The sequence below is a fragment of the Mauremys reevesii genome, linkage group 1 (assembly GCF_016161935.1).
Source record: "Mauremys reevesii isolate NIE-2019 linkage group 1, ASM1616193v1, whole genome shotgun sequence".
NCBI classification, from domain to species: domain Eukaryota; kingdom Metazoa; phylum Chordata; order Testudines; family Geoemydidae; genus Mauremys; species Mauremys reevesii.
The window spans coordinates 342,374,557-342,395,742 of record NC_052623.1 but is presented as its reverse complement, the minus strand read 5'-3'; the positions used below and the strand labels follow the sequence as shown (position 1 = coordinate 342,395,742).

General features: G+C 42.1%; 1 long non-coding RNA gene across 3 annotated transcripts in view; it reads left to right on the top strand.

Moving 5' to 3' along the window:
- The window catches only part of LOC120397051, a 64,118-nt gene extending 44,803 nt beyond the window's left edge, over positions 1-19,315 (top strand). For 2 of the 3 annotated variants that reach the window (XR_005593643.1, XR_005593641.1), the window contains exon 5: positions 8,689-9,821. This is a non-coding gene — a long non-coding RNA (uncharacterized LOC120397051). Of the gene's footprint in view, positions 1-8,688; positions 9,822-13,286; positions 13,492-19,182 lie in introns of those variants that run through there. The other variant, XR_005593642.1, reaches the window with a different exon arrangement.
- The last annotated feature ends 1,871 nt before the right edge of the window (positions 19,316-21,186 follow it).

Below are 21,186 nucleotides of genomic sequence, written 5' to 3'. Positions count from 1 at the left end.
CACTTCTTCAGATGCATGCAGTGAAAATTACAGATGCAGGCAAAAATATACTGACCTTAAAGTAGTTTCTTTTGGTACTTCTCAGTGGGATCAGAGGATAGTGCCCTGTGGAGTGTGGTGTTGCAGAGTTGCCTGGCAGCCTCTTGTTCATAATCTGACCTATTCATGATGACTACAGACCCTTTGATTATAATGTCAGAGTTGTTCCTGAGGCAGTGGATGGCGTTGCGTTCTGTATGGCTGAGGTTATGTAGCAAGTGCTGGTGTCTGTTCACAATTTCAGCCTGTGCACATCTGTGGAAGCACGCTTATGTAGAAGTTCAGTCTGTCATTTCAACCATCAGGAGGAGTCCATGCAGAATTCTTCTTCTTGTACTGTTGGTAGGAGGGTTCCTGTGGGTCAGTGCGCTGCTTAGTGGTGTGTGGAAAATATTCCTTGAGTCGGAAAGTTGGTTTCCAGATCACCGGAGAACTGTATCATGTGCATGGGGGTGGTGCGGCAGAAAGAGAGTCCTTGAGATAGGACAGACTCTTCTGCTGGGCTAAGTGTGTGGTTGGCTAGATTAACAATATTGTTGGGTGAGTTAAGGGTATCACTGTTGTAGCCCTCTGTGGCATGTAGGAGTTTAGATAGTTTACTGTCCTTTTTCCTCTGTAGAGAAGTAAAGTGTGTGTTGTCAGTATATCTGTATCTGTAATTTTCACTGCATGCATCTGAAGAGGTGGGGGGTTTTTACCCATGAAAGCTTATGCCCAAATAAATCTTAGTCTTTAAAGTGCCACCGGACTCCTCGTTGTTTTTATAAATAGCATGTTGTACAGAAAGAATATGTATGGCACTATTGTACTTTATTTTTAAATCCCACACATACATTACTGTGAAGGAGGAAAACAGTATTTTGGCATCTGACACAAGCAGCTTGTTCTAATGAAATGAGATGTAACTACGTATAGTAAGCATGAAGCCTCTTTCAAGTTACACCTTGTAAAAGCATTGCAGACAAATTTAAAGGAAGGGTCAAGATTTCTGTGTCAGGTTTGGATGTTTGACTTGCTCCCTACTTTTAGTTAGTTAGTTAGTTGTTAGTTTATGGGCTCTGTTCACACACACTTAGAGGCTTTTCCTCTCAGAAGGACTTTCTTGTAGAGGAACACACTGCAAAACATGTGATTTCTGACACCTCTCCTGATCCCAGCAACTCAGGCTTAAGCTTATGTTCTCTGTCATGTATCTTGCACTACAGGGGCATGAAGAAAATAATGCCTTATTTTTTTTAACATGTGGTGACACCTTTCTTCAAACTGCCCTTCCTTCCCCTTGGGCATGCACATATTTTAAGTATTTTGATGGGATAGTATCTTCGCTTGAATGGTAGGTTGATCTGGACAACTTACAAATTGCAGGGAATACGTTTGTTTAGGATGTAAGGACTTAATCCAAGGTCCACTGAAGTCAATGGGAATTTTTCCATTGACTTCAATGGGCTTTGGATCAGTGCCTTAGTCCTTATTCCTGTTCATGAACTGTTTGAAAATTGACTTTTTAAAAATTAATTTAGTAGTAATCAGTCAATTCGTGCAAACAAATTTCAGCCTATGGGTTCTTCATGGAGCGTTTGCTTCAGCTGTTTACATTTTGCTGTTTGTTACTTGTTGAGTGATTGGTCACATGGTATTGTTTCTGCGCCATCATTGGAATCATAGAATCATAGAATCTCAGGGTTGGAAGGGACCTCGGGAGGTCATCTAGTCCAACCCCCTGCTCAAAGCAGGACCAAACCCAACTAAATCATCCCAGCCAGGGCTTTGTCAAGCCTGACCTTAAAAACCTCTACGGAAGGAGATTCCACTACCTCCCTAGGTAACCCCTTCCAGTTCTTCACCACCCTACTAGTGAAAAAGTTTTTCCTAATATCCAGCCTAAACCTCCCCCTCTGCAACTTGAGACCATTACTCCTTGTTCTGTCATCTTCTACCACTGAGAACAGTATAGATCCATCCTCTTTGGAACCCCCTTTCAGGTAGTTGAAAGCAGCTATCAAATCCCCCCTCATTCTTCTCTTCTGCAGACTAAACAATCCCAGTTCCCACAGCCTCTCCTCATAAGTCATGTGCTCCAGCCCCCTAATCATTTTTGTTGCCCTCCGCTGGACTGTCTCCAATTTATCCACATCCTTCTTGTAGTGTGGGCCCAAAACTGGACACAGTACTCCAGATGAGGCCTCACCAGTGCTGAGTAGAGGGGAATGATCACATCCCTTGATCTGCTGGAAATGCCCCTACTTATACAACCCAAAATGCCATTAGCCTTCTTGGCAACAAGGGCACACTGTTGACTCATATTCAGCTTTTCGTCCACTGTAACCCCTAGGTCCTTTTCTGCAGAACTGCTGCCCAGCCATTCAGTCCCTAGTCTGTAACAGTGCATGGGATTCTTCCGTCCTAAGTGCAGGACTCTGCACTTGTCCTTGTTGAACCTCATCAGATTTCTTTTGGTCCAATCCTCTCATTTGTCTAGGTCCCTCTGTATCCTAGTCCTACCCTCCAGCGTATCAACCACTCCTCCCAGTTTAGTGTCATCTGCAAACTTGCTAAGGGTGCAGTCCACACCATCCTCCAGATCGTTAATGAAGATATTGAATAAAACCAGCCCCAGCACCGACCCTTGGGGCACTCCACTTGATACCGGCTGCCAACTAGACATGGAACCATTGATCACTACCCGTTGAGCCCGACCATCTAGCCAGTTTTCTATCCACCTTACCATCCATTCATCCAGCCCAGACTTCTTTAACTTGCTGGCAAGAATACTGTGGGAGACTGTATCAAAAGCTTTGCTAAAGTCCAGAAATAGGACATCCACTGCTTTCCCCTCATCCACAGAGCCGGTTATCTCGTCATAGAAGGCAATTAGGTTAGTCAGGCATGACTTGCCCTTGGTGAATCCATGCTGACTGTTCCTGATCACTTTCCCCTCCTTTAAGTGGTTCAGAATTGATTCCTAAATGACTAAAACGTTTTAAACAGATAAACTACTGCAGTAGCTAGAAGAGAATGCACTTGCTTATATGTAAACATCCTTAGTAGCATGCCATTAAGGGTATTCATGAACCGTACATCCATTCGCCAGACACTGGTGTATGCAAAATCCCACTTGAACAAATAATTGCACTAGAGCTGGTCAGAAAATGGTGAGTGTGCTTTCCTAATTTTTTTTTCCCAAATTTAAAAAAATTCAAATATTCAATTTTTTTGCCTTTAGGTTTGTCTTTTTTCAAAAAAATCCCAAAATTTTGATGATAAACTGAAACCATGACAGTTTTTTGCATCTGAAACAAGGACATTTTCCATTGAATTTTTTTTAATTACTTGTTTTCCACCTCTGCAATTATGTGCTCCATATAATCAGAAGGACAGGCCATAAGGCATAATCCTGCATAGATAGGATGATTGGGTAGGCTATCTAACGGATTTGCTTCAGTGGCAGCTATGTACTCATATAGTTGAAAATTTTGCTATGCAACATTTTTTCCATTATAAAATACTGACTGGGCAAAATCTAAACATTTCACAGGAACATATCCATTTTACCAAAATTTTAGATGAAAACTTACCAAAAGTCAACCCTTTTCATTTTAATAAGGTTGAAAGTGCTTTTTTCTGATTATATATTGCATATTATAAAAGTTGAAATGATAAATTCAAAATGAAGCACCCTTGAACTTATAGAAATACTTCATTAAAATAATGTTGAAACAAAGTGTTCTGATACAGTCATTTCAAAATTTCTGAAAATATATTTTCTGGGTGTTTTGTTTTGTGGGAAACATCAAAATTTTAATTTTGGGTTCAGATTTGAGATGAAGGGATATCTTGAAATGCGACTTTCCTGTGGAATTGAAATTCCAGGTTTTGAGCCACTCTAGTAGCAGTATTGTGAAGTCTAAGCCAATCCCTGACCTTCACTGGGACAGATGAGATTGGTCAATGGCATTTGTCCTGGCTAGGAGGACAGGATGCCCTATCTAGAGGGCTTCTTCATGGGATTTCATGTGTGACCCTCTTGGTTAATTGGCTGAAGCCTGAAGTATCATGCTGGAAGGACAGAGGAAACACAGAAATTTGTAGTAATCAGGTCTAAGTAAAATAAGTTTTGATTATAACACTTGCAAAAGCAAAAATGGGGCTTCTGATGGATACTTCCTTTTGGTTTATTTGAGGTTTACTCTCAGCTCTTGCTATGTTTTGTCTATTAATCCAGGCTGTAAACTCCCTGTGAGTAGGGACTTATTACCTCTATTTGTTTGGGTTCCTATGACACTTTATAAATAAGAAGCTGTAACATCCATTATTAAGTGGCTGACTTTTGACAAGCCACATTGGGATGTCAGCCAGTTGTGGTGCTTGGAGGAAGATATCCAGTTGTTGTCCTCTTTGCTATTTTCCCCCATTGTCAATCAGCTAGAGAGACCTTGTCTTTTCATGCAGAAACCTGCCCCTCTGGACTTGCCTAACATTTGTGGGTGCAGATCCTGATCAGGGTTTAGATCTGTGGCTGGGCTCTGCACTTGCAAAGAGAAAAATGGCCTGTACAGTAACTCCTCACTTAACATAGTTATGTTCCTGAAAAATGTGACTAAGCGAAACGATGTTAAGTGAATCCAATTTCCCCATAAGAATTAAATGTAAATGAGGGGGTTAGGTTCCAGGGAATTTTTTTTTTCAGCAGATAAAAGACTATATTTATATATGTACACATATATACACATACATACACACACAGTATAAGTTTTAAACAAACAATTTAATACTGGTACACAGTGATGATGACTGTGAAACTTGGTTGAGTGAAGTCAGAGGGTGGGATATTTCCCAGGGAATGCCTTACTGCTAAATGATGAACTAGCAATGGGCTGAGCCCTCAAGGGTTAACTCTTACACTCTACAAGACAGCAGAAATGGAGGGAGGGGAAACAGCATCGCAGACAGAGAGACACACCATGTATAAGAGAGAGATGTGCATTTGCTCTTTAAGTACACTGCCTTGTTAATTAGATCAGCTTGCTGAGACTGCAGCTGCTGCTAGGAAGCTCCCTCCGTCCTGAGCCCTGTCGTGTGTCCCCCCCTGCTCTATGAAAGATGGGGTAAGCGGGGTGCAGGAGCAGAGGGGAGGAGGACACCCTGACATTAGCCTCCCTCTTCCTTCCCTCCCCCACCCCTGCACAGAAAGCAGGAGTCTCGGGGAGTAGCTCCAAGGCAGAGGGCAGGAGCAGCACATGGCAGTGGGGGAAGGGACAGCTGCAGTTGCTAGCCTGTTGGGCAGCTGTTGCACAGGGAACTTAGGGGAGGGGGGAGCTGATAGGGGTTCCAAGCCCCCACCAGCTGGCTGCAATGGGCTGCTCTTCCTGCAAGCAGTAGACAAAGCAGGTGGCTGCCAAACGACATTAGAAGGGAGCATTGCACAATTTTAAACAAGCATGTTCCCTAATTGATCAGCAATGTAACCACGAAACATTAACTCCTCACTTCCAGTCATCCCAGTTACTGTATATGCCTGTGTAGTTATATAGAAAGAGAGAAAATCTCATTGCAAGCAAATATGAGTCAAAACAAAAACACCAGGCAGGTCAGCTGAGCACACCAGGAAGATGATGTTGGCCTAGTCTCTCATACAACTTTTGAGCTGCCAAAGGAAGCCAGTAGTGGCCTCAGCCAAAAGACAGGAGAAGATGCCAGCTGGGAAGCCACTCACTAACCCACAGGCAGCTTCTAAAACCAAACTGGAGTTTAAGAATTTAAGATTCATGTCCAGGAACAGCTGCCAGGCAAACCCTGGCACCAAGGACTTCCCATCATTCTTGTCAGTAGAAATACTGTACATGCAGAGCAGTGCCATAAATCCCAATGTGGAAGGATTTCCTTTTTCTATGGGGGAGCAGCAGTAATTTTCAGCCGATATATTTTGTTTCATTGTTGACACCTAGCTGGCATAGCATTAATCCAGCAAGTCAAACTTTGTTTTCAGTATTTTTTGCTAAATATGTTAGTTTAACTCTTTGGTTGCCACCAAGATATTATAAACAGTTCTCAGATACTGACCTAATTCAAAGTTAACTGGGGCTAATCAAATCTCTTGTACAGTCCTCAACTCCTAGCCCTGCGGATGAGAGCATAAAGGTCTGAGTTAAGGATGCAATGTCCTTGAAAATGTGGGTTTCTTCTGGTTGGTTTGTATTATATTTAATTTCACTACAGGCGAGTCTCATCTTACGCAGGGGTTCTGTTCCGCAGTTAGTGCGTAAAGCAAAAACCGCGTATAGTCAAAATTACATTGAGTTGCATGCCGGGCGGAATCGCCCGCACTACAGGTACAGTATTAAAATTGTTATTTTTATCTTTTGTTTTTGTTTTTGCTGACCGCGTAAAGCTGAAATCGCGCATGTTAAATGTGCGTAAGATGCGACAGACCTGTATAACTTTTTGTCTATAAATGCCCTTCTTACGGATTTGGTTTAATAACAGCCATGATCAAATCCTTCCTGGAAAAGTTTTGAAAATATATTTAAGAAAATGTATCTTTCATTTTAGGGCTATCATTCCACACTTCTATGAGAAGTTCTACTGTGTAACAACCACACATTATTATTTATCATGTGTGTGACAGTAGCACCTATTGGCCCAAACCTTGACTGGAGTCCCACTGTGCTAGGCATTGTACCTACACATAGTAAGAGTCAGTCCCTGCCTTAAAGAGTTTACAATCTACATGAACAAGAGAGACAGGGACGTATGATCCTCATTTTGCAGATAGGTAACTGAGGCACAGAGAGATTGAGGTCCAGATTTTTAAAGGTATTTAGGCTTGCCCTAGGTCACCCGGGAAGTCTGGGGCAGAGCTAGGAATTGAATGCAAGCCTCCTAAGTTCCAGTCCAGTGCTTTAACCAGAAGATGATCATACCTCTCGGTTACTGAGATACCTTCAGCTGGATTGCACTATAAAGGCATAGGCTGCCATGGAGCTGCATTGCTCCCGAGAAACTCCGGAGGCACTATTCCTCCCAGCTCTTAGGGGAAGAGCATCACCCCCTTTGGAGCACGTAGTCTGTGCTTCCCACCATGGTTCTCCAACCCCACAGACTAGTCTGGCCCCAGAACTTTGCATCATTTAGGAATATATCTACTCCAGGAGGGGCTCCCAGAGTAAGTATTTCCTGGACTGAGGAGAGCACAGGAACTTCTGTTTTTCCTTGGCCCTGTGTGGAGGTCATACCTAGTGTGGAGGGTGTACCTGGTGTGGGAAGGCTCCTCTCCCCACTCTTGCACCTTTGCTCATGCCAGGGCTGCCCACAATCTGGCTTCTTCAAGTTCTTAGGAGTTAGTCTGTAAATCTAGATTCTGCCACGCTTACATTAGGTAGAACTTTACTCCATGAGTAGCTCCACTGAGTTCAATATGTCTACCCATGAAGTAATCTACTATTCACCATGAATAAGGGTTACGGAATCTGGCCCTCAGTTAAGGCTTGTCTATGCAGCAAGTAAGTTACTATGTGGTAAGCCAGGGTGTGAATTTACAGTGCACCGGCTTGCCACACAGTAACGTCTCAGGTGGACACTGCTGCAGCTGGAGTCCTGGAGTGTGGCTTAGCTGCTACTTTTTGAAAGCATAACCACTAACTAGCCCTCTGAGACTTTCACTACGCTGTAGAAATGTCCACATGGGATGTTATTGTGCAGCAAGCTGGTGCATTGTAAATTAACACCCTGGCTTGCTGCACACTAACATGTTATGTAGACACAGTGTTGGAGATGGGTCCCGGCAAAATCCTGGAGCCAACCTACCACTGAATTTTGTGACTGAAGCTTAAATCTGTGGTGGGAATATTCAGATCTGGATTTACCTCGCTTTGAGGCATCCATAATAAGAATGCATACTTTGGTTCAAGAAGTTTAACCTTTTGCCATGTAAAACTATTGTGATGTTACAGATCAGCTGCTGCTAAGATGCTTAAAGTACGTGCAAAAGCATTAAGATATCTTCTCGCCCATCCCCAGATATTCAAAGTTCTGGTTATGCCAGTGTGTAATTTATTGACCTGCCACATTTTGACTTGAATATGATGATGTCATGTCTCGTTTTAGGACTGCTCAACTCCTCATTAGGGCCTGATCCTGCTCTTGATTTAGTCTATTGCATTATTCCTTTTTCTTGTAACAGTTTTAAAGATTGTCAGGTGCTCTGACAATATGGTAATCAGTGCAATATGATGAGATGGATAGATATGAGTGCCAAAAAGACCACCTCCATAGTATCTTCATGTATGTTCCTGTGGCCTGAGTCTTAGCATCTAGGGCAGCAGTTCAGCCAGGGGAGGATCAGGAACAGGATTGGTGGATCATTTGCCATTGCAGGGATCCACCAACTGGTGGATTAAGCCCTGGTGGATTAGAGGAGTCGGGGCTCAGTTGGCCTGTGGTTTGATATTTGGAAAGGTACCTTTCCATTCCACAGAATCCCCTGGACACAGCTCAGCTTGTTAGGGCTTGCTGTGGGGCTGGGCCTGGAATTAGGAGTCAGTTGTTTTATTTTGTTCTGTCTTGATTTTCTTGAGGTCTGCTTTGCTGTGAGGACCTAGTGAACTGACTCTCACATTTCTTCCTTTTTATTTTATTTTATTTGCCATAAAGGGCATGTGTCCTGGCTAATATTTCTGCAGCCGAGGTATGTCAGTCAAGAAGCTTAACCAATCGGGGGACTGAAGTACCTACAGTGGAAAGTTAAGAGATTTGGGGCTTCTGTTCAGTTTGGAAGAGCACCCAACAGCTTATTCCAGTGTCCATGGGAAACAGCAGATAATGATCCATCCCACATGACCAGGGCCAGCTCTACCATTTTTGCCATGCCAAGCTAAAAAGCAGTAGCTCGGACTGCCACCACCTGAACTGCTGAAGCAGGGGGAAAAAAAAAAAAAGCTGCCTGCACTCTGCTGCCCAAGAATGGACGGAATGCCGCCCCTTACCATATGCCACCCCAGGCACGTGCTTGCTCTGCTGGTGGCTAGAACCAGCCCTGCACATGACAGGGATATAAACCTTCTGTGTCTATGGCACATGCCATATGATTGGGGCTAGGCCATAAAGATCAGTTTTTTACTAGCATTCCTTTGTTTCACACCTTTGCCACATGTGGCAAAGCTACATGATGATGTTTGTATGATGATGGACCCTCCCCGCCATAGAATCGGAAATAGTGGAACAGGTTTGCTTAGGTTTGAAGAGCAGTCTGAATGCAGCTGATCACATGAGTGTATAGTCTGTCTACAGAATAGGATGCAAAGAATATTAAAGAATGTGATGAGGTGTTTAACTGACCTGAATGCATTGTGAATAAAACACATCACATTAATATAGATCCCAGTGTGCTGCCAAAAATACCTGCATCATATATAACCCCAATAGCCCAGAGAAATAAAGTAAAAGCTGAATATGACAGGATGGTGAGTTTCAGTGTTATTGAGAGAATACAGATACTAACTGAGTTGATTAACAGTATGGCCACATATAATAATACCAAAAAAGTTAAGCATTTGTATAGATACAAAAAGATTTGAATAAGGCTACCAAAGACATGCCAAGACAGTGGTTGAGGAGATCATGACTAGACTTCAAAATGTAAGAGTATTTTCAAATTTGGTTGCAAGCAAGGATTTTGGAAAATCCAGCCTGCTAAAGTGCTAAACTCTACCCTTCAGCTCCCTTTTCTGTAGACACAAGCACACTCCCATTTATCCAAATGATCTGGGGACATCCCAGTTTCAGATAACTGGGAATTCAGATACACAGAAGTGTACTGTAAATAGCACAGGGCTACATGGGGACCCACTGTGAATTTGGCTAACTAGGATTTTTGGATAAAGGGAATTCAGAGAACTGGAATTATACTGTACATGTAACGTCTCTTTTCAATTGCCTGGGCACTTAAAATGTACCACAGCATTGAGACTTAGATCCTTTTAGGATCTGGATGGAGCTAATTGTTGATTTAGGGTGACAATGCTCAATGCTACAAGGGATGACAGCATAAAAGTCTGCAGTTTAGATTCATAGGTTATAAGGCCAGAAGGAACCACTATGATTATCTAGACTGACCTCCTGTGTGACATAGGTAGTAAAACTTCAGCAAATTAATTTCTGTTTGAACTAGAGAATACCCTTTAAAGCAGGATACCACAAAAATCCTCAAGCTTCTGATCCAAAGCTTCTTTGTCGTTTCTTTGCCAAAGTATAGGAATTTTAGTCAAATAGGAAAAAATGCCAGATCAAGCTGAGTGAAATTAATTATAGAGGAAAAGTTCTCAGTGACAAATGAAAAAGACAGGTGGATGCAACTGAGTAAGAACCCCCCAAAAGAAGTAGTTTGTTTACCTGCCGTATCTGCAGGTTTGGCTGATCGTGGCTCCCACTGGCTGTGGTTTGTCGCTCCAGGCCAATGGGGGCTGCGGGAAGCACTGGCCGCGGCTTCCCACCACCCCCATTGGCCTGGAGAGGCAAACCGCGGCCAGTGGGCGCCATGATCGGCTGAACCCTGTGGACACAGTAGGTAAACAAACTGGCCCGGCCCACCAGGGTGCTGACCCTGTTGAGCCTCGTGCCAGAGGTTGCCGACCCCTGGATTAAGGAATTAAACTCACGAGGAAGAAGAATTCTGTGATGGGTTCAGTCACAGAGACCCCCTTGGGACTGTCACCTGATGTGCTAAGACTACCTCTGAGCCCATTTTCCCTGCAAGTTTAGGACTCCAGAACCCTGCATTGTTGAGCCAGACTTGCTAGCCAGCTGCAAACACAGACCCAGGTCTGGTCCACGCCCCCCAAAGCTGCAGGCTTTAACCAAAGACTGCTCAGCAGGTCACCTATTTCCAGCACCCAGACACCCAGTTCCCAATGGGATCCAAACTCAAAATAAATCCATTTTACTCGGTATAAAGCTTATACAGGGGAAACTCATAAATTGTCCACCCTCTATAACACTGATAGAGAGATATGCACAGCCGTTTGCTCCCCTGGGTATTAATCACTTACTCTGGATTAATTAGTAAACAAAAGTGATTTTATGAAGTATAAAAAGTAGGATTTAAGTGGTTCCAAGTAATAACAGACAGAACAAAGTCAGTTACCAAGCAAAACAAAACAAAACAGGCAAGTCTAAGCCTACTACAATAAGAAATTGAATACAAGTAAATCTCACCCTTAGAGATGGTCCAATAAGCTTCTTTCACAGACTAGCTTTCTTCCTAGTCTGGGCCCAATCCTTTCCTCTGGTACAGGCCTTGTTAGTTCCATCAGGCATCTTAGGTGAAAAGCAGGGTATGGCGGGGCGATGACTCACTAGCGTGGTGCCTCCTGCTGGTTGTCCTGAGAATTAGCTCATCCAGCCCTGAGCACCCTCTGCAGGCTGGTGTCTTGCCTACCGCTAGCCCCCGTGTCCCTCCCAGACCCCAGTGCCCCTCTACATCCGGGTTCTGCCCCAGCAGTAACCCACAGTCTGGGTCTCCCCTCCCAGGGGAACCCGCAACCCTCTATCCCCACCTTGCCTCAGTGGCTACTGCCAGTGATCATCTAGCCCCCGCTCCCTGGGGCAGACTGCAGTCTGTAAATCACTCATCGTCAGCAAGGGGGGTTGGACCAGCTGCCTCTGCCTATCTCTGGACTGCCTCTCTGCAGCCCCAGTACCTATTTGGCCCTTTTAGCAGGGCCTGCAGCCTGGGGTTTTTCCTGGCCGGAGCTCCCCAGCTCCCTCTGCCTTTCCCCAGCCCTGCTCCACCTCAGGTACCCTCCTCAACTCCCAGGCACCCAGGTCCTTCTCTCTCAAGAAGCTAGAGAGACAGTGTGTGCTTTAGCTTCTGGCCCACAGCCCTCCTATAAGGGCCACAGCTGTGGCTACTTTCCCCATCAGCCTCCCTTTTCCCAGCTGCAGCCCTCTCCAGGGCTGCTTTAACCCCTTCAGGACCGGAGTGGGCTGACCACCCCGCTACACAGGGGACCCTTTTGTTCTGTTCCAACCCCGTTTATAGCTTTGGCACAAAGCAGGAATCCTTTGTCTTTCCCTGGGTTCCCACCCCTCCTTCAAACTGGAAAAGCACCAGGTAGATTCCAGTATGATGTGACATGGTCACATGGCCTGTGAGACCCCTCGTCTCCATTCTCCCAAGGCTGGCCAGCAGGTACCCAGGAAGTTCTGCAAGTAAACAGAGCCGTTCACAACCAATTGTCCTAGTCAATGGGAGCCATCAGGATTCCAAGCCACCATTAATGGCCCACACTTTGCATAATTACAATAGGACTTCAGTGTAATACTTCATATTTCTGGTTTTAGATACAAGAAGGATACATTAATACAAATAGGATGAACACATATAAGCTTTGTAATGATACCTTACAAGAGACCTTTTGCATAAAGCATATTCCAGTTACACCATATTCACACTTATAAACATATTTTATAAAGCACGTGGAGTGCAACGTCACAAATTTGTTAAAGAGGGATGGGGAAAGAAACAACCCTTTTTCCCACTGGCAAATTTTAAGCGATGAACGCATTATTGACAGAATGCTTAGATTTAGTTTACAACAGTAGTAAGCTCTTTTTAGTTGAATAAGCCTTGCAGTTTTTACTTAGAATAAAAACCACCTTCAGCTTTTCAAATATGTACGTCTGTTGGAAGCTCAGAATAGAGTAAACCTTATATTCTACATAGTGGATTTGTGCCTCCTCTAATCTCTGCCTAGCTGTTTTTTGCATGTGTTGTGTGACAGCAGGGGAAGGGGAGTGAGTTGTGCTTTTCTCTTCTCCCATTGTCAGCGAGTGTAAGAGCGTGTTGGGAAAAACCTGTCTGCGGGATCCTGTGTCATCTCCCGCTACATGTGCGCAGGAAAAGTCAGTGCTGCTCGCTGTGCCTCTCTGGTTCCCTTTCATTCTTGCTTGCACTGAAGCAGGGAGCAGGATTCGCTCGTGGCACTGGCTATCAGAGGAGCGTAGATAAAGGCACAGCTCCTTCAGCGCCTCTGCTTGTAATCTCCCCCCCCCCTTTCCCCACAACACTTGCGCCTCATTATCCACTGCCTGGCTCAATTTTTGTGCCTGTGTGTGTTCTGGAAGGGGCTTGAAGTTTCCCCTGCTCCACCGACTGTGGCAGAAGAAGGAGAGATGTTCTACAGCCTGGCCATGAGGTCTTGATTGTTCTGCGTTTATGAATGAAACTGACCTCAATCACCTGTTACCTCCAGTTTCTAGATTGTTTGAAGTTCTGCGGCTGTACCCTGCAGGACCGAGGGCACCGAGACTCCAGTATACAAGGACCCTACAGTATCGTCTGCAGCATGAGCTGGCTGAATAGGATCGCATTGCTTTTCTTGGGAGTATTACTAGCAGAAAGAGTGAACTGCCAGCATGTGAAGAATAACGTGCCAGGACTCAGATTATTCTCTAAAGGTAAATCTGTTCTTGTCTTTTATTTCCTCTCTCTCTTTTTTCCTAGGATCTGTTCATATTTTTCCTGCTTTTTCTTATAATTAAAAAATGGAGATTTGTGTTATAGAAAATATTTTCAAAACACCTTAAAAACCCGGTTTATGTTCAATACTACTCAGTTTAAATGCAGACAAAGAAGAGTTAGTTACATTTGCAGACAAAGATTCTAGAATATGCTGATTTTTGTGAGAACATTATATTATTTCATAGGACTTTACTCTTTAAAAATGATTAGACATCTTTGACCACCCAGTTAATCTTTATGTTGCTCTGGGCATGTTATAGAGTTGCAATAGTGTATCTATATAGTTCAAACATGATGGAATAGATGGAGATTTATGTTTTTTTTCTTCTTTTTCTTTTTTTGTTGTTGCATGAAGTGGTTAAATCTCAGTCATGAATATTTAGTTTGTACAAATCTGACAATCAGATGTCTCACATAAGCAGTAGATGGTGGGTTAGCCAAGAAACTATAAACTGAAATGCAATTTTTTTCTTAAATGAAATTGTATAATACATACTTTGACTGTATTTCAGTAATCCTTACAGAGAAAGTGTTACTAAGGGAAGATATCCATGTGATCACACTTATCTTTGGAAATTGTATACCATTAGGGGGATGAGGCATATGATTTATGAGGAGAGGCTGAGGGAGCTGGGATTATTTAGTCTGCAGAAGAGAAGAGTGAGGGGGTGTTAATAGCAGCCTTCAACTACCTGAAGGGGGGTTCCAAAGAGGATGGAGCTCGGCTGTTCTCAGTGGTGGCAGGTGACAGAACAAGGAGCAATGGTCTCAAGTTGCAGTGGGGGAGGTCTAAATTGGATATTATTAGGAAAAACTATTTCTCTAGGAGGGTGGTGAAGCACTGGAATGGGTTACCAAGGGAGTGCTAGAATCTCCATTTTAGAGGTTTTTAAGGCCCATCTTGACAAAGCCCTGGCTGGGAAGATTTAGTTGGGGTTGGTCCTGCTTTGAGCAGGGGGTTGGACTAGATGACCTCCTGAGGTCTCTTCCAACCCTGACCTTCTATGATTAGACACAATGTCATTGTCGGTAATTAATTTCAGTAAAATATTGCTATTATTAAAAGTCAGGACTGTGAAGAACCAGGCATACCCTCTCCATCATCATTACAGGACATTTCATTAAAAATTCTATATATGTACAATATAGGGAGAAACATAAAAGCTGGACAGTATACAAATGGGATAGAAGATTAAACTATAAAAGCTAGGTATTATTACTAAAAGAGGTTCCGCCACCTAAAAGCTGACTTTTTATAATCTCAGATTATTTATGGCGGGGAGATGGAGAAAGTAGGTTCAGTTCAAAATGTTTGTATGTGGTGGAGGGGAGAAATGTACCATTTCTACAATGGAAAAAAGTGAGCATGTGTGTTTCTGGTCATAGATGTCAATCTCTGTCTGCTGTATAGTCTATATATCTCATGCCTGGAGAAGTATGTTCTCTACTTTTTGCATAAGAGGGAGAATCTATCTTTCTGGTGGCACAAGTGTGAAGGAAAAAAACACCTAGGTGTTTCCAGACAGTCATCATTTTCACACTTAGATCAGAAAATTAAACATCTATAAAACTTGAATGTGTTCTGACTTCATTGTGAAATTAATGAATGTGCATATTTTAAAAAGAACGTGCGTGTGTGTAAGCACCACTTTATATATAAAAAGAACACTTACTAAATCCTCTAAGTATGATTGGTAAAAGTACACGTGTGATTCTTTTTTGTTATTGGATGCCCATTACTTGAGAATTAACTAACTGGAAAACGATTGCATGTAGATTCAGTTGTACTACTCCTTGGTTTCCATTCAAGCCATAGTAAAAATAGGTATTTTGCCTAAAATTGTTATGAAAATAAGAGCTGTCCCCAGACTTTGTGTATGAACAATCTATAAATGTGCCAGAATTGCATCCACTCTTTTATAGGCAAGTGGTGCTGAACTACGTAGGTACATGTGAGTCTAAGTATGATATTTAACTGGTAAGGTAGCTTCCTAACTTGATGTACTTGCACTTGATAACTTGCAAGTGTTTTTTTTCTACTCAATTCTATAGCCAGCTGCATACTTCCAGTAACAAAACAAAAACAACAAACAACAACAACAACAAAAGAGAGCATTTTAGTAAGAGAATTAATAATATACAGGGTCTGATTGGAGATGTGTCTCTAATCACTTAATATCACAGTTTGTGTCAAAACTCAAGATACCTATTTAAAGCATCTTATAATTAAATTACATTCTGCATATATCCTCCTCTCTGAATCCTGTTTTCACACTCACTGTGCAGAAGAGAAGGGAATTGAGAATTTGGAAAGAGGAGCAGGGAGATAGAAAAAACAAGTGTTGCTGGACGTAGGAAAGGGCTTGTAAGATTCTCCAGCCCCCATTCTCTGTACATTGCAAAAAGATCTACAATTCAGGTTCCTTTTATATCAAGATCCATTTGGTACAGGAGTTGGGAGTACAGGACTTAGATGCAGCCACAAGATTTTCAGGCAGCCTTGGTCCTGATCCTGGAGTATATTAGAGTAGCTCAGGAGCTGATCTCACTAACATTAGCTGGCCATGATCCCCAAAGAAGCCATATACCAGTTTAGAATTGTCAGAACAGAACAGAGGCCCACTCTGACAAAAACTTCCTGCCTCCAGCATACCCTCTATACTGAAGAGAGGAGACTGGTTAAAGTGCTTTACATCAGCTGAGATCTTGCCTGTGTAGAGGATTTCTCAGCAGGCCATTTAGGGCAAAAGATGCAAAGTGACCAGAACAAGGACGAAGAAAAGCTGGCCCTACTTTTTTTTGTTTTATCTTCCCACTGTTTCTATTAAATACTAGTAAGGAAAGTGTGGTTTCTGGATTATAGAACTCTCCCTTTCTTAGAGGGCTGACTATTTCCGTGTAACTCGGCCTGCTATACAGTTTCTTGTTCATAAAAGGTGCTGGAGTGATAGCAATCCTAACTGAGTTCTTCTCTTTGTGCATGGAGCAGCTTAACCTTATACTTAAAGCCCCGATTAAGCAAAACATTTAATCAGATCAATAGTCCCATTGAACTCAATGAGACTACTCACATCATGCTTAAAGTCTACCACGCGTTTCAGTGCTTCGCTGGATCGGGCCTTAGATGCATCTCTGGGTGCTTGGGACATGTTTAGGGACACGTTGGTATCACAACACATGACAAAACAAAGTTTAAAATTGGGAACCCAGCATATATAGGTTATTCCAGTGTTCATGGTCTACTAATGCCTATCTATTATTATACACATATAATACATGAATACATGGAATTATATCAGAGCAGAAATCACTAAATTACTCCTATTTTTGACTTTCCTAAAAAAAGGGTGCGTTTTTCAGGTTTCATTCCATATATTGCAATACTCTGTTTCCCTGTACTGTGGTTTTGGTTTGACTACATCCTTAAAATGATCACTGATGATTCAAAATGCACCTTCTAATTCCTGCAGTTGGTGTTAGAGAGTCTTCTTTCTATTTGTCTTTTCTGGGCTGCAGGTTCACTTTTTATTGCTCTCATATTCATCCCTGGAATATTGTAAAGGAAGCAATAATCATGTAAAGATGCACCAATGTTTTGAATAGCTCCCATATCAGCAAGAGTCTGACTTGACCTCAATCAATTTGAAGCAAAATAAGATCTCTACCTGACGGTTCCTGAGTGAGGGAGATGAAAACAAATCCCTATAAGAGATGTCAAGGACTGTGACATTCTATTTCCAAGTTTCAAAGTTAAAAAAGGGTAAAATCATTCTCAGGATCCCACATGCTTATTTTTAAACTAGTGCAAGTAGTGGACAGGCTCAGCTCAAGGTCAAAATTTTACATGAGGCCCATCACTGATCTAAAGCAACAGTCCTGGTTTGTAAAATCCTGTTTTGTAGGTTTCAGATAAATTGTTTGTTTGTTTTAAATAATGCCACTAACAATCAGTTTGAATCTTCCATTCAAAGTTGTGAAACTGACAGACACTTTTTACCAGACATAGGTAACTAGTGTTGTTTGACTTTGGTATTTAGCATTTAATCCTTGAGGTACCTCAATGCTTTATAAAGTTCAATATCTTTTTAAAGACCACGTCTGTGGCTGTGGCCTGGGCAGTCAGAACCAGGAGACTGGGGAGAGATTCTGGATTTTTTATTTTTATTTATTTATTTATTTTTGTAACAAATAGCAGATAAGAGCCACAGTAAAAGAATAAAAAATAAAAAGACAGTGGTCCTGCAGGGGTGAGATGCACAAAGAAGCAATGTTAAGAAAACTGAGCCTTAAAGTGGCTCTGAGCGATCAGAATGTTAGTTTGATAAGGGTACATGAAAACTCTAATAGCACAAAATAAACAATTACACCCTATATACAAATTGATATGGTCAATATACTGTTATAGAAGTTAAACTATAGAAGAAATGTGCATTTTCCCATGACATATGTAGTGTATATTGTAGAAGGTGTAAAACAAATGTAAACAAAACCTGCTACTTAATTAAAATTCTGAAAGCCCCGATAGTTTGTGTTTTCTTTTTCAGATTGCTGTGTGCTTTAAAAACAAACAAAGCAGACAAACAAAAAGAAAAACAAGGGAAAACGGGTATTTTAAATGTGTAATGGGCCCAGTGAACCTTGTGGGAAAAGGCCAGCCCAACAGTATACCAGGTTTAAAAAAAAATGTCAACGAAACAAAACAAGCCATGGTTAAAATGGCTCCATTCCTCACAACTGAAAGCATGGAAGGGGGCTAGAAAATTGTTTATTTTATTTTTCAAAATCTCCAAGGAAAAACTAAAAACTAGTGGTGCCTGTGTTAATTACTGAGCTGATGGGGGAGGAAAGATCTGCTTATAGATGGTAGAACAAAGGCGTTGGAAACTACTTGTAAGCAAGAAGGCTCCAGGAAAGGGGTCAAGCCTGAGAATAAGAGGGACAACTTAACCCTAAGTGGAAAAAAACAAACAAACTTTGTGTGTGTGTGTGTGTGTGTGTGTGTGTGTGTGTGTGTGTGTGTGTGTGTGTACAGTCCTGAAATCTGGAGACAGATACAAAAGGGATCCCCAATTATATAATTAAAGCCTATGCAAAGATTCCAAGAGGCTATTAAACACACTGGCCTCAAAGACAAATTGTCTAAATAAAAGGTGTGGTATAACAAGATACTTATAAACACCCACTTGTAATAAATTTGATGCTAATGTTATTGTTAATATTAAACCTTGGAATAAATTTCATGTTAATGAGTACCCTTGTAACAATGTGTAATGTATATGGTTTTGGGGAAAAAACTTTAAGCATGCTAGAAATGATCATTGGAAACACACCGCATGTTAAAAAGCCTTGTAGTAATAATGCATCTCAGCATTATCTGTAAATAAACTGAAAACTTGGCACAGCAGAGAAACCATTACAAACCTGGTCTGCTGTATGAAAAGGGAAACTGAGGTACAGCGCCTCCTGAATTTCATGAGTGAACAGTGGGATAATTTACCCTAAACCCTTAAAAGGTAGAAACCATTACCTGCAATCAGCAAGGAGACTTGTAAAAAGAAGAGGGTATTTTAAGCAATAATCTGCCTCTCCCTTAAAGAGGATAGAAAAATGTTCTTTTTGTCTTTCAGAACTTCAGGAAAAGCTGCCACCAGCTGAAGAGCAACCCCCAATACCATGGAGCTACTGTCACAACGAAGACTGTGTTTTGTGTTTTATGTTTTGTGTTGTTTGTCTTGTTGCTAGCATTGTTGTATATTCTGTTTTAAAAAATGAGATACTGCATTAGGCAGAAAAGGATTGGTGAGCTCTTTTCCTGTATTTACAGAAACAAATGTTGCAGAAGGGCAGAGGTCAAGGAACACTAGTCTGTTCACATGGCTCATAGTCATCCTGTGATCAACCAAAACACCAAGCTCTTTCTCCTACCCTGTCACTTCCAACTGATAAGTGCCAGGCTTATAGCAGAAATTCTCGTTGTTAGTCCCTAAATGCATGACTTTGCACTTTGAGCTATTAAATATCATCCCATTTTTATTACTCCAGTTTACAAGGTCATCCAGATCTTCTTATATGGTATTCTGGTCCTCCTCAGTATTGGCCATACCTCCCAATTTTGTGCTATCTGCACATTTTATTAGCACACTCCCACTTTTTGTGCCAAGAGCCATAATAAAAATGTTAAATAAGGTTGGTCCCAAGACTGATCCTTGAGGAACTCCACTAGTATCCTCCCTCTAGACTGACAGTTCACCATTCAGTCTGACCTGTTGTAGTTCTCCCTTTAACCAGCAACTTTAATAATAATGGCTTTGGTAAAAGGTGGGGACTGTAGGGTCTGAGGCATTAGGACAGCTGCAGCCATGAGTCAAGCAGCAGAAAGTCACATCCTCACATTCCCTCTAAATTATATCAAAACAATGTCATTGGGCAGTTAAGAAGGCGCTCCTGTCCTAATAGCACCCACCATTACCAGATAAAGAAACAGATCTTAAGATATTTAAATAAAACTTTCATAGCCTGGTGTTTGGCAAGGAATCGCTTATCAACAGTTGTGACAGTGAAATCTATACTTCTATTGTTTTGCCTTTATGGTCCCTACTTCTCTATCGTTTATTTGTATGGTCTCTGATTCTTTAATTGTTTCTGACTGTTGCATAACTAATTTTGCAAGATTTAAATCAGTGAAGTTGGTGGGGTATGATTGGTTAAATAATTGGTTTGCAATATGTTAGGATTGCGCAAGAATTATCTTGTAGTACTTTAGTTTTAAATAATTGGTTAAGATATAACTAAGCACAACTCAAGTTTAACTATATAAACTGGGGTCCAAAAGAAAGGTCTTTGGAACCTAACTCCAGGACAGAGCCCAAGATCAGAGCTGCCAGACCTCAACATCCTGCCAACTATATCATGCAGAAGTTGGAATCCCTGGCCGACCTGATTCTGTCTGGCCATCAGGAAAATTCTGTCTGCCTTATTGGGAGTGGTGAGTATTGTATGTTTAGCGTGTGTATTGTTTTGGTAACTGTTAATAAATAGAGGTTAAGGATATTACTGTGTAAGCCTCTTTCACTGTTAAAAGGCCCCTCAAACTCACAGAAGATTATGCCCTGAGCCCAGGGAAGGGTAAGGGTGGCCCTTAGCCCTAGGAACAGGGTAAGAGTAGGTGCCTTTTACCTGGAACCCTAGGAACTGAGATGTTAGGGGTGTTTAAATTAACCAGGTTACACCTTGAGCCCACCCAATGGTAAAGGTGGGGGTCCTTAGTGTGTGCAGGTAACACTTGTACTGTAGCCCCTTCTGGAATGTGCACATGTATGCGGTGCAGTCACAGGCAGCCTTCATGTGGGCTAGCTCTTCTCTTACAGTAACAGCAGTGAATAGTGAGCAATAGTGAGCAATTGTGGTGATGATAAATTCACTCTTCTTTACCTGGCTTTTCTGAGTAGTGAAGAACCGCATCGCTCCCAAAGGCTATGCAAATTAGCCCTCCACAACTCTTAAACCGCCCTTCATAAATTGTACATTTGCTTCTGCTGGGCACCTATATAACTGCTTTTGAGACTGGCCTGTCCCCCTTCAAGATCAGTTTGGTCTCTACCACTGTCCAGGTGGTGCCTCAGCTCTGTAGC